This window comes from Pinus tabuliformis, chromosome 2_2 (genome assembly GCF_031772625.1).
Source record: "Pinus tabuliformis cultivar Carrire ecotype Pingquan chromosome 2_2, CPIR1, whole genome shotgun sequence".
NCBI lineage: Eukaryota > Viridiplantae > Streptophyta > Pinopsida > Pinales > Pinaceae > Pinus > Pinus tabuliformis.
Genome location: NC_142300.1, coordinates 488,261,224 through 488,283,023, shown reverse-complemented (window position 1 = coordinate 488,283,023; position 21,800 = coordinate 488,261,224). Strand labels below are relative to the sequence as shown.

General features: G+C 32.6%; 1 long non-coding RNA gene across 2 annotated transcripts; it reads right to left on the bottom strand.

Moving 5' to 3' along the window:
- Positions 1–16,433: 16,433 nt before the first annotated feature.
- On the bottom strand, positions 16,434–17,495 carry LOC149193488 (uncharacterized). Of its 2 annotated transcripts, XR_016254955.1 has the most exons (3): positions 17,277–17,495; positions 16,872–16,922; positions 16,434–16,770 (listed from the first exon to the last, which is right to left on the bottom strand). It is a non-coding gene; the product is annotated as an uncharacterized LOC149193488 (long non-coding RNA). The 2 variants fall into 2 exon arrangements; XR_016254954.1 differs by having other exon boundaries at positions 16,434–16,922.
- Between the last annotated feature and the right edge of the window lie 4,305 nt (positions 17,496–21,800).

Here is a 21,800-nt window from a genome sequence, read left to right as displayed (position 1 = left end):
AAAACACAACCATAGGAAGCCGATCAAGATTGTCAAGATAATGCATTTTTTATCTTATAGATTCCATTGGATAACATTGTTCAAAATGAAAGGCACCGCATTGAATATGATATATTAGTTTGTTTAAAGACTATCTGAAGCAACAATATTTCAAATAATAACCTTCATTTCTTTAAGTGAATATTTGAAGTTTTGTTCTAGTAACTCATAACACATATGGTGTTTCCCTCTTATACATGAAACTAATCAAAATCAATACCTCATAAATATGGTTGCCATTGATTATAAAATTTAGTGTAATTTAGCATGTGCTAACTAATATTGAAAACTATCAAAGGACTAGTGCATAGACCAAAAGCAAAAGCATGAATGACAAACATACTTCACTATATCTAATTTTGAAACCTAAATGATAATATAAAGACCATGTTTAACATTGAATAGTTGATTCACTGGTACTAAAATCAAGAAGAATGTTTTAGTTGATACTGCAATAACTAGTGAAATGACCTTGAAAAGTCTTGTACTTCATGTTCAAGAAATCAAGGAGTAGGTATTGGCTATTATTATTTTGATCATTGAGTTTATGTTTATAAATCAAATGGAGGATGTATTAAATGAATCCAACATAAGAGAGACGTACATGGAGGAAACTTTCAAAGTTATAGGAAGATTAAGCATGACTAGGGAAATTAATTAGAAGAATATGGAGATAACATCCTAAGTTACAAGGTAATTAATCAATATCATGACAAAAATTGAAGAGAACAAAATGATGGAGCAGAGGATTTCTCTTCTTAGTATTATGAATCTGTTTAATAATATTACATCGGAAACATCAGTAATAAATGACTGGAGTGAAACTTGACTAAACTGGACTAATTGAAATTGAACTAGGAGACTTGGAGGGATGGTTTTGACACCTAACAGGTGGTTGGAATTAGATTCTCCAACACTCCCCCTTAATTACAACCACATAGAAATTCAATTAATATTCCCATTGGTCTATGTATCAGCTAGGCTTACAATTTATAAAAATTGACTTCAACTACAATTACTTTTCTTCTTCTCTTCTTCCAATCCTATAGCCTCTAAATTGTTTCAACCTTTTCTCTTTGTCGTATCTTTCAAAACTTAGTTTCTTTATTTGCTGGTGTAGGTCTTCCATTCTTCCAGGTTGTCTAAACATATCTTGGACTTATTCAAAAAACAACTTGTATGTGGGTTGTTTCCACATATTATCTTTTGTAGTGCTATTTTCATCATCAATCTGTTGCAACATAAGACCATAATACAATTTCATCTCTTCAGGACTCCAATACCTGAAAATTTCATTGATGTCCTCATCATCCAAGATGTCTTCAACATGCATTAATGCAGCTTCTATGCAAACTTTATCAAGGTATGGTATTGCAAGCCATGCTTCAAGGAAATTTAATTGTTCTTCAAAATCATTTTGTGTACCTGCACACTGGAAATCAATGTTAGAATTAAAAATATTTACATAACCAGATTGGTTATGTTCCTTTTGCTATGCAATGAGAGCTTCATTTTGTTGTGCTTCCTTCTTTGTTGTTTCCTCTATCTCTATGTATTTCACTTCTTTACTAACCTATGCTTCTACAAACAAGTTGTCTTCCACTTGGTTTTCATATTCAAGTGGGATTATCTTACCAAATAGCGTCATCTCAATATGATGTTTTTGTTGCAGAAATTAACACTTAGAGTGCTCATCTGTGTTAATAATGCAATGCACCTAAATAACATAGAGCATCATCATTTTTTTTTTTAATCGAGTTTGAGTTGAACATTATTCAATCCATTTAACCCTCAACTTCACAGGCTTAGTTGTAGTTGTCTTCTTTGTTCTCTTGAAACTTCTTTGCAGTATACTTCTTCAAACTTCTGCTGCTCTCTCAAAGACTCTTATGTAGGCTCACCTCTTCTCTCTGTTTCTCTCACTTCACTTCCATTGCTGCTCTTTCAGGGAGTCTTATGCAACGTTGTCTCTTCTCTCTATTGTTCTCAAGGAGTCTTACACAGGCTTAGATTTGATACCATGAAAAAAAATGAAGAGGATAAAATGATCAAGCAGAGGATTTCTCTTCTCACTATTACGAATCAGTTAAATAAGACTGCATTGGAAACATCAGCAATATATGACTCGGGTGAAACTCAACTAAACTAGACTAAGTGAAACTGAACTAGGACACTTGGAGGGAAGGTTTTGACACCTAATAGGTGGTTGGAATTATATTATCCAACATATCATAGCAAAACAGTTGGTTTGATACCTCTCTTGATTTTTTATACGAATGTGGCATAATACCTACAACATTACAAAGAGATCATATAGCTGACATAGAGTCGAAATTGTTAGAGTAGGAAAAATTTTCTTTAATGCATGGGGAGGGCTCAGCAGCAGAAACCATTGCCACTGCATCTCTCTGTATTGTTTTTTCTTCCCTGATCTGGTTTGTACATCATCGTTGCAACTCTAGTTCATCATCGTCACAATGTTGTGCCTATTTCCTAGTTGCCTTTCATAGTCATATTCGTTCTGTGTCATTTTTTTATTGTTGGCCTAGATCTCACGAAGGGAGTTGAGGGGGTTAAGGTGTGGTGGCTCCATATTCATCGTATTTCTGATTTCAAGTATCTCTTTTTTATGTTGTTGGCCTAGATATTGCGAAGGGAACTAAAAGGCTGGGGTGTAGTAGCTCTATAGTCATCTTATCCCCAATTTCGTGTCTCTTTTTTTCTACTGCAATAGACTCGGGAATTGTGGGTGTGGGTTTGTTGTGGTCCCTAAGTCATCTTGGCTAAGTTTACTCTTTCCATGGCTAGTTGATGTCGTCGTTGTTGCGATTGTTTTCGTTTGTTAGGCTTTTCTACCATATTTTCAGTGGGGTTTCTTCAGCTTTCTGGGCATCCTGTGCCTAATTTTCTTTTGATGGGGTTTCATGATTTCTTTATTGTCCTTTTTGAGTTTTGGAAAGCTTTTATGCTTGGCCCTTTTTTTCCTCAATTTTTTTCCCAAGGCTTAATTTCTCTAAAGTTTTTTCGAAGACTTTTTTAGGTGTTATCTGGGCGGCCTATGCTGAGCTTGTTTAAAAAAGATAAAGATCTTTCATGGACCTCTCCAAGTTGGAGATATGTTATCTATGGAGTGCCAAGTTCTTTATTTTGGTAGGCATTTTCACTAATGCGTATGTAATACCATGAAGCATCTACAAAATGTAATTTTGTCCCTATTTTCAGGTTGAATAAAATTATAATTTTTTCTTTGGTGTGTGTGTGTGTGTATATATATATTTCAAATGTTATAGGTTAATTCCATATTTAATACTGAAATAATTATATATTTTCTTTAAATTAGAATGTAAAAAAACAAATTAATATTAATATCTTATGAACTTTTAATCATTTTTTATTTATGTTAATTAAACTGGAATTAAATCTTATTATTAAGGCGTGACATGGATTAATTTATAAAAGAAATGACATTTTTCACCATATTTTTTTGGTTAATTTAACTAAAATCCCACAAAGATTTTTAAAAAGTTGATTTTAGTTTAAGTTGTTTAATCTATAGAATTTGATTGTCCCAAGGATTTTTCAGGGAGCTGAATCTATTTATGTATTCAAAATTGCATTTTAAAGAACAAAAAATCACATTCTTTCTTGAAATTGTTTTCCCAGAGTGTAGTGAAAAAAGTCTATTTCATCTATAAATTATGCTACACCTATTATTAATCCCTATAAATAAATAACAAGTAATTAAAATAGGCAATGTCTACAAACACCACAAATTCGTCAGGACGACAGATTTAAAAAAAATTCAAAAAATCAGAAAGCTTGAATGTTTTAATTGTTTTTTTTATAGTGGAAATGGGTTCAGCACCATGAAGAACCACTGTAGCACCCAAAACCCTAAAGTTTGACAATTCTAGCCTAGACTTTCGAAAATTTCTACCAGATTTTATTATAATCTTGCCTGAATTTCCATTATTTTCAAAGCGAGTTTATGGACTTTTTAAACTATGTTATAAAAATATATCATTTTTTATTTTTGAACTTAGACTTTTGTGATCCATAATAATTATCATAACATCTTTCGGAAGAAATCACATAAGAGAGATTCTCGTCGATGCGTTTCGAACCAGTCAGTGTGGTTCACCTTCAAGACAAGATGAGGAATCTGATCTAGGCATTTAGATAAATAGATGTAGAGAGCTGCTAACTAGCCGTTATGGATAATAGCTAGTTTAACTGAAGGTAGTGATACTATATATAATTACCTTTACAATTTAAAAACGTTTCGTGTAAATTAATGGATTTATGTTTCAATAAAATTAATTCTGGTTGTAATAAAATTAAAAGTAAAATCCTTCAATTTAATAAGAAGATATTTCCAAATTTCAATATCATTTTTCTATAAGGAAGATATTTTTTTTAAATGTTCGATGGTTTAATTTAATAAATTGAGATGATTTAATTAAAAATTAAATATAATATTTAACTAATTAGTAAATTTATAGTTGAATTAGTTAATTTATTAAATAAATGATTTTTTTTTAAATTAGAGTTTCGGAAGTAATTTTTTATGATTTTTTCCAAATAGATAAATTTGATTTTAAATTAGAAGTATTTTTTAAGTACGATTTTTTGGAGTTTTAGCCAATTTTTAGTGGGAAACCAATAAAGGTGTTGTTTAAACTACTGTTTTATTACATATATGGATTCAACACCTTAAAAAACTCGTGACACTTCAACTATGAAGAGTTCACCCATCACACTTGTGATTTCAATGAATTTTTACTCAATTTTAGGAAAATTAAATTGGAAAATAAACACGTTTTTTTTTCAAAAAATGAAACATAGAGGCTAATTTTAAATCTGGATAAAGATATATATGATTGTAATTCTAAATAGTTAAATAGTTTTTAAATAATCTATAATCCTAAATTTATTTTATGTTTAAAAATATAATTTAAAGAATAAAATATTAAAATTTAGGCAAACATACCTTTTCCTTAAAATAGGTCATTTGAAAACTAATGTCAGCGCTTATGGTGCTTTGTCAATGAACATATTACTAAGAGGCGTTTGTGTGGTTGTGCATAACACAAGTTCAAACCTCGTCTTACACGTGCTCTGTGCTTGGTGGCAGTGCAATTGCACCTGGAAGTTATAGTGGCAGTAGTTGAAGATCGATCCATGTCACCCAAGCAAACAAATTAACAATTCCACTAGTAATAAAAAAAAAAGACAAAGAAACACAAAACTAACGTCACAAATTGTTAATCTAGCTTCTCATGCAGCTGAAAGGTCAGAAATTGTTAATGTGGATCGTCATGGCACTGAAATGTCACAAATTGTATGGATTTAATATTTTCCTCACGTGCTCTGTGCTTGGTGGCAGTGCAGTTGCACCTGGAAGTTATAGTGGCAGTAGTTGGAGATAGATTCATGTCACCCAAGCCAACAAATTAACAATTCCATCAGTAATAAAAAAAAAAAGAAGACAAAGAAACACAAAACTAACGTCAGAAGTTGCTAATCTAGCTTCTCATGGAGCTGAAAGGTCAGAAATTGTTAATGTGGATCGTCATGGCGCTGAAATGTCACAAATTGTACGGATTTAATATTTTCCTCATAATAATCCATTTAGTGATATTTGAAAACTAACGTCACAAATTGTTAATCTGGCTCGTCACGGACTTGAAAGGTTACAAATTGTATGGATTTAATTTAGAGCCGACATGGTGAAATGATGAACACAACAACACGTTGTGTGTATGCAACAAAAATTGATTGTCAAAAAAACTTTGAGAGTCTAGCCACGTACAAACTGTCGTAAACAAAACACTAGTTATCATATGTCATTGGCTAAAACCCTTCGAGGATAGGTTGAATGAAGACGTTGTACTACTACACAAAGTCCTCGTATACCAATATTTTACAGGACAAGTTTATCAGGGTAGAGGAATTGCTATGGTAATTATTTTTGGTTGGAATTTTGGTAAAAAAATTTCAACAAATCTTACAAAAAAAACAATATTTAAATCACGTTTTTTTTGTTAAAAATAAATTCAACACTATCAAAAACTTTTAGGTTATTCAAAATGTTTAAATTTAACTATTATAAATGAGAATTGCAAAATCCTACTAAAATTTATCAAAATATTACCAAACTTTTCATAATATTACCAAACTTTTCATAATTTTTAGGGAAAAAAAACAGTCTACTTAAAATACAGCCCTTTTACATGCCAGCGTTGAAAGTGCAAAAGGATTCAGAATTTATTAAAATGAGAAGATGATGTCATGGGAAGAAACGAGCGAACTTTGAAGCCAAGAAGTGAAGAAATTCTAGGATTATTTTATATGTCCTTTTCACGCCCGTAGTCGGAACAGGGGAAGTCTTTAACGCACCCAAGATGACGGAAGCACACAGTTTGTTCACGCGGGAGGTGGGGGAAGGCAGGCGTGAGAGAATGTGGTCAAGCTTGCCCTGTCTATTCATGGCGCAGATGGCACATATGCAAGTGACGGGGACATACCAACAAGAAAGAGAAGGTTAAAGGTATCAGAGTCTTTCCCTCGCCACTTCTTCCTTCATGCGAGCAAATTGGGCCACTACCCATGTTGTGTAGCCATTGACACAATTTCGCGTACTGAAATATATTTCCTTGATTTTAATATTTTCTTTGATTTCCTATTTGAATAACTTATCGCATTCGCTTCCTCTACCTTTCTTCGAGCCCGCTTGACACCACGGTTGTTTTCATTTGCTTAAACAATTAGTTAGCTAGTGAATTTTGTGAAGGGGTTCACTGTACAGTCAATATTAATTAAGTGATACTATTTTCTAAAAGGATATTTTAGTTGATATATATGAATGAAAAAAAAAAAAAAAGCTAAAATAGTAAAATAAATTTTATGTCATTCATATATATATATATATAACTAATACAATTATATCATATCGATTATGGTTAACCATGATTGACTAGGTTTCATATTGAGACAATTTTTGTCAGAATGCGAAGTTAAATTATTGTTGACCATGCTTAACCACGATTGACCATAATTCACTATGGTTGACCATGTTTGACCAATGTTGACTATGGTTGACCATGGTTTACAATTATTGATTTTTATACTAAGAAAATTCTATGATAAACCCTAAGATAAATATTATAAACCAAGGTATATAAACTTTATGATAAATATTATAGGTGGTAAAATAAACATGGTTGACCATGGTTAGCCATGGTTGATTTTCATATTGATACAATCTTTGTCACAATGCGACGTTTGGCCATGGTTAACGATGGTTGACCGTGATTGATTTTCATGCTGAGACAATCTTAGTTACAATGCAATGTTGGACCATGGTTGAGCATGGTTGATTTTCATATTGAGACAATTTTTCTCAAAATGTGACATTGGAACATGGTTGACCATGATTGATGGTTGAGCCTAGTTGATTTTCATATTGAGACAATCTTTACCAAAATGTGACATTGGAACTTGGTTGACCATGATTGATGGTTAACAATGGTTGACAATAGTTGACCATGATTGATTTTCATATTAAGACAATATTTGTCACAATGTGGCGTTAGATCATGTTTGACCATGATTATAAACCAAGGGATTTATATTGAACCTTAAAATTAATATTATAAACCTTATTAATAATATTATACCTTAGGAATATGAACCCTTAGATCAATAAACCTAAGGGATTGATATTATAAACCCAAGGGAACAATATTAAACCGAAGGGACTAACATTATAAACTGAAGTATATAAACCCTAAGATAAATATTATATACCCTAAAATAAACATGGTTGATCATGATTGATTTTCGTATTGAGACAATCTTTGTCATAATGTGACGTTGGACCATGGTTGACTATGGTTGACCATGGTTAATTTTCAAATTGAAACAATCTTTGTTACAATGTGACATTGGACCATGGATGACCATGGATGATCATCGTTGATGATGGTTGACAATGTTTGACCATTGTTAACATTGGTTGATAATGTTTGACCATGGTTGAATTCCATATTGAGACATTCTTTGTCACAATGTGACATTGGATCATGGTTGACCATGATTATAAAGTCAAGGGATTTATATTAAGCCCTAGAATTAATATTATAAACTCTTTCAAAAATATTAAACCTTAGGAATATGAACCCTCAAATTATAAACCCAAGGGAATAATATTAAACCTCAGGGATCAATATTATAATCCCAATGTATATAAACCCTAAGATTAATATTATAAGCCCTAAAATAAATAAGGTTGACCATGGTTGACAATGATTGATTTTCATATTGGGGCAATATTTGTCACAATGTGACGTTGGACCATGGTTAATTTTCATATTGAAACAATCTTTCTCACAATCAAATGTTTGGCCATGGTTGACCATGACTAATTTTCATATTGAGACAAACATTGTCACAATGCAACATTGGACCATGGTTTATTTTCATATTGAGAAAATCTTTTTCATGATGTGACATTGGACCATCGATGACCATGATTATAAACCCAAGGGATTTATATTAAACCCAAGGAATAATATTATAAACCTTATGGATAATATTATACCTTAGGAATATGAATGCTTAGATTAATAAAAGCAAAGGATTGATATTATAAACCCAAGGGATTAATATTAAAATCCCAATGGATTATAAACCCAAGTGAATAATATTAAACCCAAGGAATTGATATTATAAACCAAAGGTATATAAACCCTAAAAAACATGGTTGACCATGGTTAATTTTCATATTGAGACAATCTTTGTCCGAATTCGATGTTGGAACATGGTTGATTTTCATATTCATAAAATATTTGTCACAATGTGGCATTAGACCATGGATGATCATGATTGACCATGGTTGAAGATCGTTGACAATGGTTGACCATGGTTGATTTCCATATTAAGACAACCTTTGTCACAATGTGACATTGGACCATGGTTAAACATGATTATAAACCCAAGGGATTTATATTAAACCCTAGGATTAATATTATAAACTATTTCAATAATATTATACCCTAGGAATACAAATCCTTAAGTTAATAAATCCAAGGGATTGATAGTATAAACCTATAATATTAAACCAAAGGGATTAATATTATAAATCCAACGTATATAAACCCTAAGATAAATATTATAAACCCTAAAATAAACGTCTTTGACCATGGTCAATTTTCATATTGAGACAATATTTGTCACAATAAGATGTTGGACCATGGTAGAACATTGTTGTCCATGATTGGTTTTCATATTGAGACAATATTTGTCACAATGTGATGTTGTACCATAGTTGACCATGGTTTATTTTCATATTGAGATAATTTATATCATAATGCAATGTTGGACCATGGTTGATCATGACTTATTTTCATATCATGACAATCTTTGCTGCATTATAACATTGGACCATGGTTTATTTTCATATTAAGAAAGTCTTTTTCACAATGTCATGTTGGACCATGTATGACCATCAAACCCAAGTGATTTATATTAAACCCAAAAAATAATATTAAAAACCCTATGAATAATATTATACCCTAGGAATATGAATCCTTAGATCAATAAACCCCAGGGATTGATATTATAAACCTAAGAGATTAATACTAAAAAAGGAAGGGATTAAAAATGCAAGGGAATATTATTAAACCCACAGGATTAATATTATAAAGAAAGGTATAGAAACCCTAAAATAAACATGCTTGACCATGGTTTACCATGACTGATTTCCATATTGAGACAATCTTTGTGACAATGCAACGTTGGACCATAGTTGACCATGGTTGAGCATGATTGACTATCGTTGACAATGGTTGGCCATGGTTGATTTTCATATTGAGACAATCTTTGTCACAATGTGATGTTGGACCATGGTTGACAATGCTTATTAACCCAAGGGATTTATATTTAACCATGGGATTAATATTATAAATTGTTCGAATAATATTATACCCTAGGAATATGAACCCTTAGAATAAAAAACCCCAATGGATTGATATTATAAACCCAAGGTAATAAAAAACCCAATGGGTTAATACTAAAACCCCAAGGGATTATAAACCCAAGGGAGTAATATTAAACCTAGGGGATTAATATTATAAACCCAAGATATATAAACTCTCAGATAAATATTTTAAACCCTAAGATAATCATGGTTGACCATGGTTGATTTCCATATTGAGACAATCTTTGTCACAATGACACGTTGGACCATGGTTGACCATGATTTCTTTTAATATTGAGAAAATATTTGTCACAATGTGATGTTGGACCATGGCTGACCATGGTTTATTTTCATATTGAGACAATCTTTATCACAATGCAACTTTGTACCATGGTTGACCATGAGTCATTTTCATATTGAGACAATCTTTGTCACATTGTAATTTTGTACCATGGTTGATTTTCATAAAGAAAATATTTTTCACAATGTGACGTTGGATGATGCATGACCATGGTTGACCATTATTATAAACCCAAGGTATTTATATTAAACCCAAGGAAAAATATTATAAACCCTATAAATAATATTATACCCTATGAATATAAACTCTTAGATTAATAAACCAAAGGGATTGATATTATAAGCCTAAGGGATTAATATTAAAAACCAAAGGGGTTATAAATCCAAGGGATTAATATTATAGAAAAAAGTATATAAACCTTAAAATAAACATGGTTGATCGTGGTTTACCATGATTGATTTTCAGATTGAGACAATCTTTGTCACAATGCAACATTCGACCATAGTTGACCATGGTTTATTTACATATTGAGACTATTTTTCAGAATGTGACATTGGACCATGGTGGACCATGATTGACCATGGTTGATGATGGTTGGCAATGGTTAAACATCGTTGATTTTCATATTGAGACAATCTTTGTCACAATGTGACATTGGACCATGGTTGACAATGGTTAAACACAATTGATTTTCATATTAAGACAATCTTTTTCACAATGTGACATTGGACCATGGTTGACCATGGTTGTCCATGCTTATAAACCCAAGGGATTTATATTAAACCCTAGAACTAATATTATAAACCCTTTGAATAATATTATACCCTAGGAATATGAACCCTTAGATTAATAAACCCAAAGGAATAATAAACCCAAGAGATTAATACTAAAACCTCAAGGGATTATAAACCCAAGGGATTAATATTATAAAACCAAGGTATCTAAACAGTAAGATAAATACTATAAACACTAACATAAACATGGTTGACCAAGGTTGATTCTCATATTGAGACAACCTTTGTCACAATGCGAGATTGGACCATGGTTGACCATGATTAATTTTCATATCGAGACAATATTTGTAACAATAGGACATTGGACCATGGTTGGTCATGGTTGACCATGGATGATTATCATATGGAGACTATCTTTCTCACATTGAGACATTGGACCATGGTTGACAATGATGGCCATGATTCACCAATAGTCCAGTGTCACAACGTGACGTTGGTCAATTATTGACCATGGTTAACAATGATTAACCATAATTGATAATGGTATACCATGTTGGATAAATGTTGACCATGATTGACCATGCTTGAGCATGGTTGACCATGACTGATTTTCATATTGAGAAAATCGTATGATAAACAATATGATAAATATTATAAACCAAGGTATATAAAACCTATTATAATGATATAAACTGTAAAATAAACATGGTTGAACATAGTTTATTTTCATATTGATACAATCTTTGTTACATTGCGACATTCGACCATGGTTGACCATGATTGGTTTTCATATTAAGACAATCTTTATCACAATGAAATGTTGGACCATGGTTGATAATGGTTGATTTTCATATTGAGACAATCTTTGTCACAATTTGACATTGGACCATGGTTGACCATATTTATACCCTATGAATAGTATTATACCCTAGGAATATGAACCCTTAGATTAATAAACCCAAGGGATGGATATTAGAAGGCCGAGGCATTGATATTATAAACCCAAGGGAATAATATTAAACCCAAGGGATTAATATTATAAACCCAAGGTATAGAAACCCTAAGTTAAATATTATAAACCCCAAAATAAGCATGGTTGACCATCGTTGATTTTCATACTATGACAATCTTTGTCACAATGTGATGTTGGACCATGGTTGACCATGGGTGGCCATGATTGATTTTCATATCAAGACAATCTTTGTCACAATGCAATGTTTGACCATGGTTGAATTTTATATTGAGAAAATATTTGTGAGAATGTTACATTAGACCATCGTCGACCATGGTTGACCATGATTATAAACCTAAGGGATTTATATTAAACCCGAGGATCAATATTATAAACCCTATAAATAATATTATACCCCGGGAATATGACCCCTTAAATTAATAAACCAAAGGGATTGATATTATAAACCCAAGAGAATAATATTAAACCTAAGGGATTAATAGTATAACCCCTATGTATATAAACCCTAAGATAAATATTATAAAGCCTAAAATAAACATGGTTTACCATGGTTGATTTTCATATTGGGACAATCTTTATCACAATGCAATGTTGGACCATGGTTTATGATAGTTGATTTTCATATTGAGACAATCTTTGTCACAATGTGACATTGGACCATGGTTGACAATGATCAACAGTAGTTAACCATGGTCCATTTTCATATCAATATAATTTTTTTCACAATGTAGCGTTGGACCATGGTTGACCATGATTATAAACCCAAGGGATTTATATTAAACACTAGGAATAATATTGTAAACCCTATGAATAATATTATACGGTAGGAATATGAACTCTTATATTAATAAACCCAAGGGATTGATATTATAAACCCGAGGGAATAATAAACCCAGGCGATTAATACTAAAACCCCAAGGGAATAATATTAAACCCAATGGATTAATATTATAAGCCCAAGGTATATAAACCCTAAGATAAATATTATAAACCCTAAAATAAACATTGTTGACCATATTTGATTTTCATATTGGGACAATCTTTGTCACAATGCGACGTTTGACCATATTTGACCATGTTTGATTCTCATGTTGAGACAATCTTTAAGAGAAGATTCTTTGGCGAAAATCACATTAGGATTCTTTTTTCGACGCATTTCAAACCAACAAGTGTGGTTCATCATCAAGAAAACTTGTCCTAATGATGAACCACACTTGTTGGTTCGAAACGCGTCGACAAAAGAATCCTAATGTGATTTTTGCCAAAGAATCTTCTCTCAACTTGATATGGATCACAGAAGCCTAAATTCAATTATTGAATCCCTGCACGGAAGAGACAATCTTTGTCGCAGTGTAACATTGAACCATGGTTGACGATGATTGATTTTCATATTGATACAATCTTTGTCACAATGCGGTGTTGGACAATGTTTAACAATGTTTGACCATAATTATAAACCCAAGAGATTTATATTAAACCCTAAAATTAATATTATAAACCCTATGAATAATATTATATCCTAGAAATATCAATTATATAAATTACAATATTTCACATAAATCTGTGTAATAATCTTACTCATATATTTAACTATAGAAAATTAAATTATAAAAAATTAATAAAATCACTCATTAATTTTTTTTTATCAATGAAATAAGTACTTTAACAATATATATAATTTGTTAATAATGTATGTGTTTAATACTTTAAAGGTGTATATAAAAATTTTTGTAGTTTAACCATGTATATAATATGTTAATAATGTATGTATTTATTAGTTTAACGGTGTATATAAAATTTTAATAATGTATATGTTCAAGTAATTCAATCATGTATATAAATGTTATAAGTTTGGTTATAAATATTATCATTAATGTATTAATTAATAATTTAATAGGCATAAAATATAAATGCGTACATTATTAATTATTAATTTGTTAACAATTTAGGCATGTAGCATTTCATCTACATAATTTATGCTCGCTAAAGCCTAAACTAGCAATTGTCCCAAAAGGTACAAAGTGAGGCCAATAGGATTATTAAATTGGAATTGTTAATTTTTTCTAGAAGAGATGTTGGTTCAAGCCTAACGGATGAGCAATTTGAGTTGGCTAAAGGCTTTCTAATTGTTTTTTATTATGGTAAAATTATATTGATAATTCATTGGTTTTACTTTCAAAAGCTTGAAGGAATTTGAAGAGCAGGTATAGAATTGCTTTGTGGGATTTGATCCCAAAATCATTGATTTGTAAATACATACTCAATGAAATGTTAATTGGTTTAAACCCTGCACAAATGTTTGATATAAGCAAATAAGCCGAAAAGGTTGAAAGGCTTAGACCTGCTTGGGACAAGCATAATCCTTACACCACTCCAAATAAGAGTTGCAATATATGGATTAGGATACTATGCAGGAAAGCATGCCTTATGAACATAAAAGGAAAAAGATAACAATGTTTTAATTGCCATATGCAAGGCCTTCACAGATTGCCCCATGAAAGCATAAAAGGAACTAACAATATAAAATACACATCCATAACAGCAAAGGTAAAAGAGCAACAAACATGAATTCATCCAAAAAATTGCAACAGGAAATAGCCAAACAATATATATCTTCTTCCATTAATCATAGAATTTAATAATAGTGTAGTGACATTTAAATGGGGGTTATAGTGGTGGGTATTGCTAAATTCTGTCACCACACTATTATTAATGCATGTCACGACACTATTAGTATTGCTAATTGCAATGGGGGTTATAATTCCGAAATCACACTATTAGTATTGTGAATTACAATGGGTTATATTTCCGAAATTATTGTATAATATATTTAAAAAGAATAATAATAATAAAAATCAAGAATATATTATTTTTATGTTTTATTTAAAAAAATCACGAAAAAAAACTAAATAGAATGAAATTGATATTTGATTTAAAAACTCTAAAATGTCTGAACACTCGCTATGGAGATGACTCGCTGTTAATTAAACTCACATCGTGATAGTGATTCATTCGAAATTCAAGAGAGTGTTGAGCTTGGCTTGCACCGGCAACGCCATCCTCGGCTTCTTGACGCCAATTTCGCCTAATTTCTTGGTTTATTTGATACTCTGTCTATTCTCTGACGGCATATTTGAAACGAGGGTGATGCCCATCTTCTTGATGCTCATCGAGATTCTCGGTTCGAATCCAATGGAAAACCAGGGAGCAGGAGTGAGCCGGGAAGTTGTGAGTGGCGTGAAGCTAGCGTGTAGTTTGGTGGGACCTTTTTATACTTTAAAAATTTACAACAATAATAAAACTAAACTCACATATTATTTTGTTTACTTCAGAAACACCTCATAAAAGAATTACATAATAAATTGTGACATTAAACTCATCTCGATTCATAGTGATATTTACCAAATCAATGTAAAACCCCAATTGCCACAAACTTTTTGTTTTTAGTAATGAACACTTGTGATTAATGTTTATTTAAACAATGTATAAATATATTCTATTTACTTATCATAAAAGAGTTAATTACATAAATTAGTTATTTTTAAAATTATTATAAATTTTATTATATAAAGTAAAAATATTTAAAATAATTTTTAGATTATATACATGAATTCAATACTCAAAAAAATCAATTTATTTAAATAATATTTATCACAATTAAAACAAATATCTAACCGATTTCAACATATTAAAAAAAAAAATTGCAAACATATGAGAGCTACTTGCATATGAGACTACGATAACAAATTCTAAAAACATAACATATGAGACTTACTTGCATATTAGACTATGAAAAACACATTAACATAAGAAGGGAATTCAAAAAACATTTAATGTGATGATCAATGTCCACTTCAATTTCCTTCTCTGGTCCCACTGATCTTCGGCATGAAAGGAAAATATAATAAGTTCAAGTTAAACAATAAAACTCACACATTATTTAGTGTTCTTTGAAGAGATCCAATATAATAAGTTCAAGTTAAACAATAAAACTGCGATATAGATTCCCAACCAGCATAATCTAATTCCTCCCTAATACACACATATATGATCTTGGCTTAGAGGAAGGTTTTCTTCTTTAAAATAGGATCGCTATCTTGCAAATAGACATTTAAGTAAATATCTCCATGACCACCATGAACGCCATTTCTTTTATAACGATGAGTTGCAGGTTTGTGAGATCGATTATATGCAGCTGAAATTTACAAGGTTTATAGTGGATCGATTATATGCAGCTGAAAGTTACAAGGTTTATAGTGGAGATTAAATTCTAAATTTAAGTGTGATGGCTAATCCATTGATTGTTAAAACTGTAAATTGGTGATCAAATCTTGGGATCGTTGTGATGATTAGATCTTCAGATCTAAAAATGGCAGATCTAATTTTTAACAAAACTAAAGAAACCACTCAAAGCCAAATGTCTAAAGTCTATAGAAATAAGAAATAGCTTAAGCTGCAGAGCAGCACAGTAATTAACATGCCATGAACAATACAAACCATACTGCAAACCCCAGGTCTGTAAAAACTATAACCTTTATTTAGGAGTACCATGTACAACAATCTCTATGACACTATAGGACCATACATTGGGTCTGATGAAATATACATATCATATGATATACTGGACTTATTAGACACCAGCTGGAGAGACTTGTACTATTGAAGAGACTAAATCAAGTGTGGTAGGTACAAGTACCAAACTGGCAGTTGGGCCCGCACTTGCAATCATTTTCTAGATATACATCTGCACCATATTTGTTTACAGTGAATTCAAATATATGGAAAATTTTTCGCTCTAAAACCATGAAATAAAATTAATAACAACTACTCTGAACAAAACAATACCCCATCTCATAGCTTGTCTTCACAATACCATCCATCTAGAATCCTTTCTTGCTGTGGAACAAAACAATCCAAACATGAAACAAAATTAGTCATAAAACTCATCTAATATAAAGTTATTAGTTTTTTTTTTTTGAAAAAAACTTAGATTCGAACCCATGACCAAAACAATCCAAACATCAGACAACCTTAATCCTAAAACCCATCTCATATAAAGTTGTTGGTTTTTCTTTCTCAACTTAGATTCGAACGCATGACCAAGAGAATGAAATTTGGAAATCGAATGAAATAAATTGAGATGAAAAAAGTAGGCAACATATGTGCACTGGCTCTTGTCAGCGCAGTCACAATTTCCGCAATCGCTCGACATGTCTACAATAAAAATTATCAGAAAACCAGATTACTTACACTTCTGAAGTTCTAAGTTCTCCAATGCTCCCTTGGCTTCTTAGTCTCTGGTCGCCCACCCATATATATAGTGCAGGCCATGGCCGGGAAAATTTTTCTACGCTCTTTGCCGGCGAGTCACTCACAAGAAATATGGAATCCAGGCCTCGGGAAGCATGCCAAAGAGCCCTCCTCGAAAGTGATGAAGCCGGCAGGTGGTCGCAGCCTTCCTATCTTGGAAATTTGATTCGTGGGATGGGAATTGCAGAGCATCTTCTAAACTTGATAAAGCCGAGCGCGCATGTCATGTTTAGGCCCACAAGCTTGACTTGGATGAACCAGGACATGAATATATCATTATTGGTGTGGGTTCCACTGTAGATTTTCCATGGCGTGCTTACAATAACTTTGAATTGTGTGTGAAAACCTAACCAAAGTCGGTGACTCGTGGTTTCGGTCAAGATAGTGATAATGTCTCTAGGTTTAAATAAGCACGTTGTCAAATGATCCTGGAATTTTAAGAATGCATTGAACCCATACAAGAAATTGTAGGGGTTGTATGAGCTGTGCACACGCAAGCTCATTAGCTTTTGCGTTTTCTTGTGTTTAAAATATTTGCTTTAAAGCAGCTTTTTTCTTTCAATCCTTGCTTTTTATGAGCTTTTTCGTGCTTTCTTGATTTTCTGCATAGAATCCTTTCTCGTGAGCTTTTGTGCTTTCTTGACTTTCCGTGCTTTTTGGATTTTCCATTGCTTCGTTTTCTGGTTTAGATCAACAGTTGAAAGTGTCTCACTTGATCGAACGGATCAGGGTAAAAGTGTTGACAAAGAAATTGATGCATAGGAAGGCCTATCGGCCTAAAAATTCCAAAGATTATTATTAGCGACAGCTATAGCGGACTATATGCGAATTCAGCTGCAAAATTGAGAACAGTTTCCATGTCAGACACCCTAGTAGACATATGACTCAACAAATTGAAACATCCAAGTAATCTGTCTAAAAATGCTTACCGAATATACAACCAACAGACCAGATGTCTACAGGTGTAGAGTAGTGAGTAGCCCCCAGAAGAACTTCAGGAGCCCTGTACCAGAGAGTGACAATCTGCAGCACGAGCCCACTAGTTTGTCAAAGGAGAAAGAACCTTGTCATGATAATGATAAGAAAGATTTCTCCACCCTCAACCCTTTTTTATTCCTTTGTAATATAGAAAGCTATGAAGGTAAGTTTTATGAAGAGGATATATAAAGTTACAAGCAATAACCCACTCAGCACTGTAACTCCCGAAATTGAATCCAAACTTGTTATTGCATTAAATTTTATGCTGTTTGATCGAGAGGTCTAACAAGCTCTGTAAAGGGTTGCTTCTGAAAGGCCAAGCAAAGGGTCAAACCTGGTCTTACGTCCCCACTCTAGAAAGAAAAGGGTTACAAATACGATGTGAATCCTCAGCCTATGACAGTAATCCTATATGTCCAAAAACCCTAAACCTCTTCCCTTATACCTGGAAGTTAAATGGTATACACTATGAAACCTAAATGACCAAAATCAGGAACGACCAAATTTCCTGCTAAACCCAGAAGCAAATGTGGACTATTCCCAAAATATGAATACAGAAAATGTGAGTCTGACATGCTCTGCAAAGGGTTGATCCTAAAAGGCCAAATCGTCCAACAAGAAGTTGAACACCCGAAACCTCTAACCTTAGTGCTAAAAATTAGATATTATTCACCAAGAAACCAGAACCAAACCGTCTCTAAAATCAGCGAGGACAAAATTTCTACAAAAACCAGTAGCAAATGTGGAAAATGCAGTTAAAGCACTCACCTCATGTGTATATTTCTTAATAGGAATTGTAAATGCTCTTCCGAGGCCAAGATCTGCTATTTTTACTACACCTCTTTGCTTATCCACCAGGAGATTGTGAGGCTTCAGGTCCCTACCATATTATAGGCTGCCTTTCAATATTGGGGCATGAACAGAGAATGTTTTAATGACATCCTATTCCTCCTTGGATATCCTTTGCATTTATGGGAATTTTCTTGTGTAACCAAATTCCTCCATGATAGGTTTTCAATAGTAACAACCTTATATTCTTTATCATCATCAAAGAGTTTCCAAAACATGGGATAGGCAAGAGGATGGTAATACTAGATTTGAATAAGCGATTGAATGACATGAAAATCTTGGTCTTCACATCCTTCAATTTAAGTGCTTCGGATTTTGAGTTTAGATGTGCCCAAAGAGATTATTTTATGTTCGAACTCATGTAATTTGACAAATCTGGCCCTATTGACTTATCTTTTATTGTTTCAACTGCCTTTCGAGCTTCTGTACCATTCCATATAATTTATTAGTGCTTGCAGTAGCTTGGGTTAGGTTCCTAAAGACTATCTCCCATGTCTGCCTATGCCATTCAATTTTGTCTATCACATGCATTTTGTTTGTTTCCTTGGAACAATTCTTAGCTCAATTATTTTAGAACTATATATGACTACATATTTGATTATATTAAAATCAGATTTGTTGGATTTATTTACTTATTTATGGTTGAGAATTTATTTGTAGCTCTGTGTCTTATTATCTCAGTGTTTTAGGTTTTATTCAGCAAATTTAAATAATAATTACTTCAAAAAAGAAGAAAATGACTTCAAAGAGTCCACTAGCTCCAATTGTAACTCTTTATGATCTTTGTGGAGTACATATGTTGTGTAGGCTTTAAGTTTAGTTCAGTTTTGAGGGTGCATGCATGGTCCATTTTTCAAATAGCGTACATCCTTAGGCTGTCCAAGGTGCTTTTATGGGAGTTGTCTATTTCTAGATGAGAGCTTAGTTCTATAGGAGGTACCAGCAGATTTGCCTAATGTGTAGTTATCCATGGAGCTAGGGTGTACTAGGTGTTCTGAGTAGGGTTAAGGTTTGACACAGTGAAACCAAGTTCTTATTGCACGTGTTTAGAGACATTATTTTACCTTATTTTGTTATCTGAGAAAGGAAATGTAGGGTGTGCCACTGTGTTGGTTAGTGAGTTTTGGTTTTGATCTATTGTTTTGTATTAACTTCTTTTTGTATTCAATAGAAGATGGATGTGTTTGAGAGTTAAGATATTTTACAGAAGTATGTGCTTGTAGGTAAGCTTACTTAGATCTAGGTTATTCTTTCAAAGTTGAAAAACTGCTTACAGTGGCCTGCTTTCTATGATCCTTGTTGACTGCAATGAATAATTAGATCTGAAGCATATTGCTACTGTGACTTAATAAATACCATAAGACAATAATAATAAGCCCAAGACCATTGCACATTGACCATAAGAGGCTAATAAAGTCATATGTTTTTCTGTTGGTGACTTTCCAAGTGCTTTTCTAAGGTCTGGTATATGTTTTCTAATATCTGAAATATGCTTTTCGAGATCTGGTGTACTTGTTTCAGTAAGAAGAAATCAATTTGCTAAGGTTTAATATCCATAAGAAATCACTTATCAGTCTTGGGAGCATCATTTTGAAGCTAATGGTGAAGTATTAAGTGATTTATTTTGTGAAATATTGTTCATCTTTGCAGTGGAAACATATGCCCCAAGACATAATATGAATTGACATAACAATTTCAAAAGGGGAATAAGTATCTAAGTTATCATTGTAGCATCTTTTGTGGACTGATATCATTTGTGCTTAGCTCGCAAATAAAACTGCTTTACAACCAACCAAGCTGCTGTTGGCTTTTCAATGTAGTGAATGCATAGAACCATAATGTTGTTAGCGTTTCAAAGCAATAAAACAACCTAGGTTGTAAGCCAGAATGTTTCTGTGACAAGAAAAAGACACAATCCATCCAAAATCCACATCATAATGTGGTTACAACCAAAAACATATGACACCCCTATTCTTTATGGCCCTGAGAATCTTGAGTGCCAAAACTCCTCGAATTACCTTCTTGAGCCAGGTAGGCTGGCCTACCTGTCAAGGGTTGATTAGGAAATGGTTGATTGTTGCCATATGATTGACTCCAATTTGTAGCTTCCAACCATGGAGGTATTGAGTACACATACCTCACTTTTGCACTACTGACCCCTGCACTAAGTGGAGGTGTGTAATGAGCATACATAGAATTGGCACCAACTCTGGTAGGAATAAGGCAAGTGGGTAAACCCTCAGTTTGATAGTGAGGCACTTGAATGTTTATGAGATCTTGGAATAATGGTGTATTATCTGCAATGGAGTCCAATGAGTTTGAGATAATCCTGGTTTCATTAGCTATTCTTGTATCATTGTCAACCATATTGATCATCCCTTGTTCCTTTTCAAGCATTTGTTGTGCCTTTCATTTTTCCTTTTCCTGTCTTTCCATTTGCTTTTGTTGGTCCTTAACTTGCCTTGCTTTATCTCTTTCAATCCTTTCATCTGCTCAATGTTGTGCTGCAATAATCTTTGCTGCCTTCTTCTCCTTGACTAGATCCTTCTTTTTCTATTTTAATTCTTGCATTTCAATTTTCTTTTTTTTAGACTCAACTAGCAGGTTTATATAGTCCTCTGAGGTGAGTAACTATGA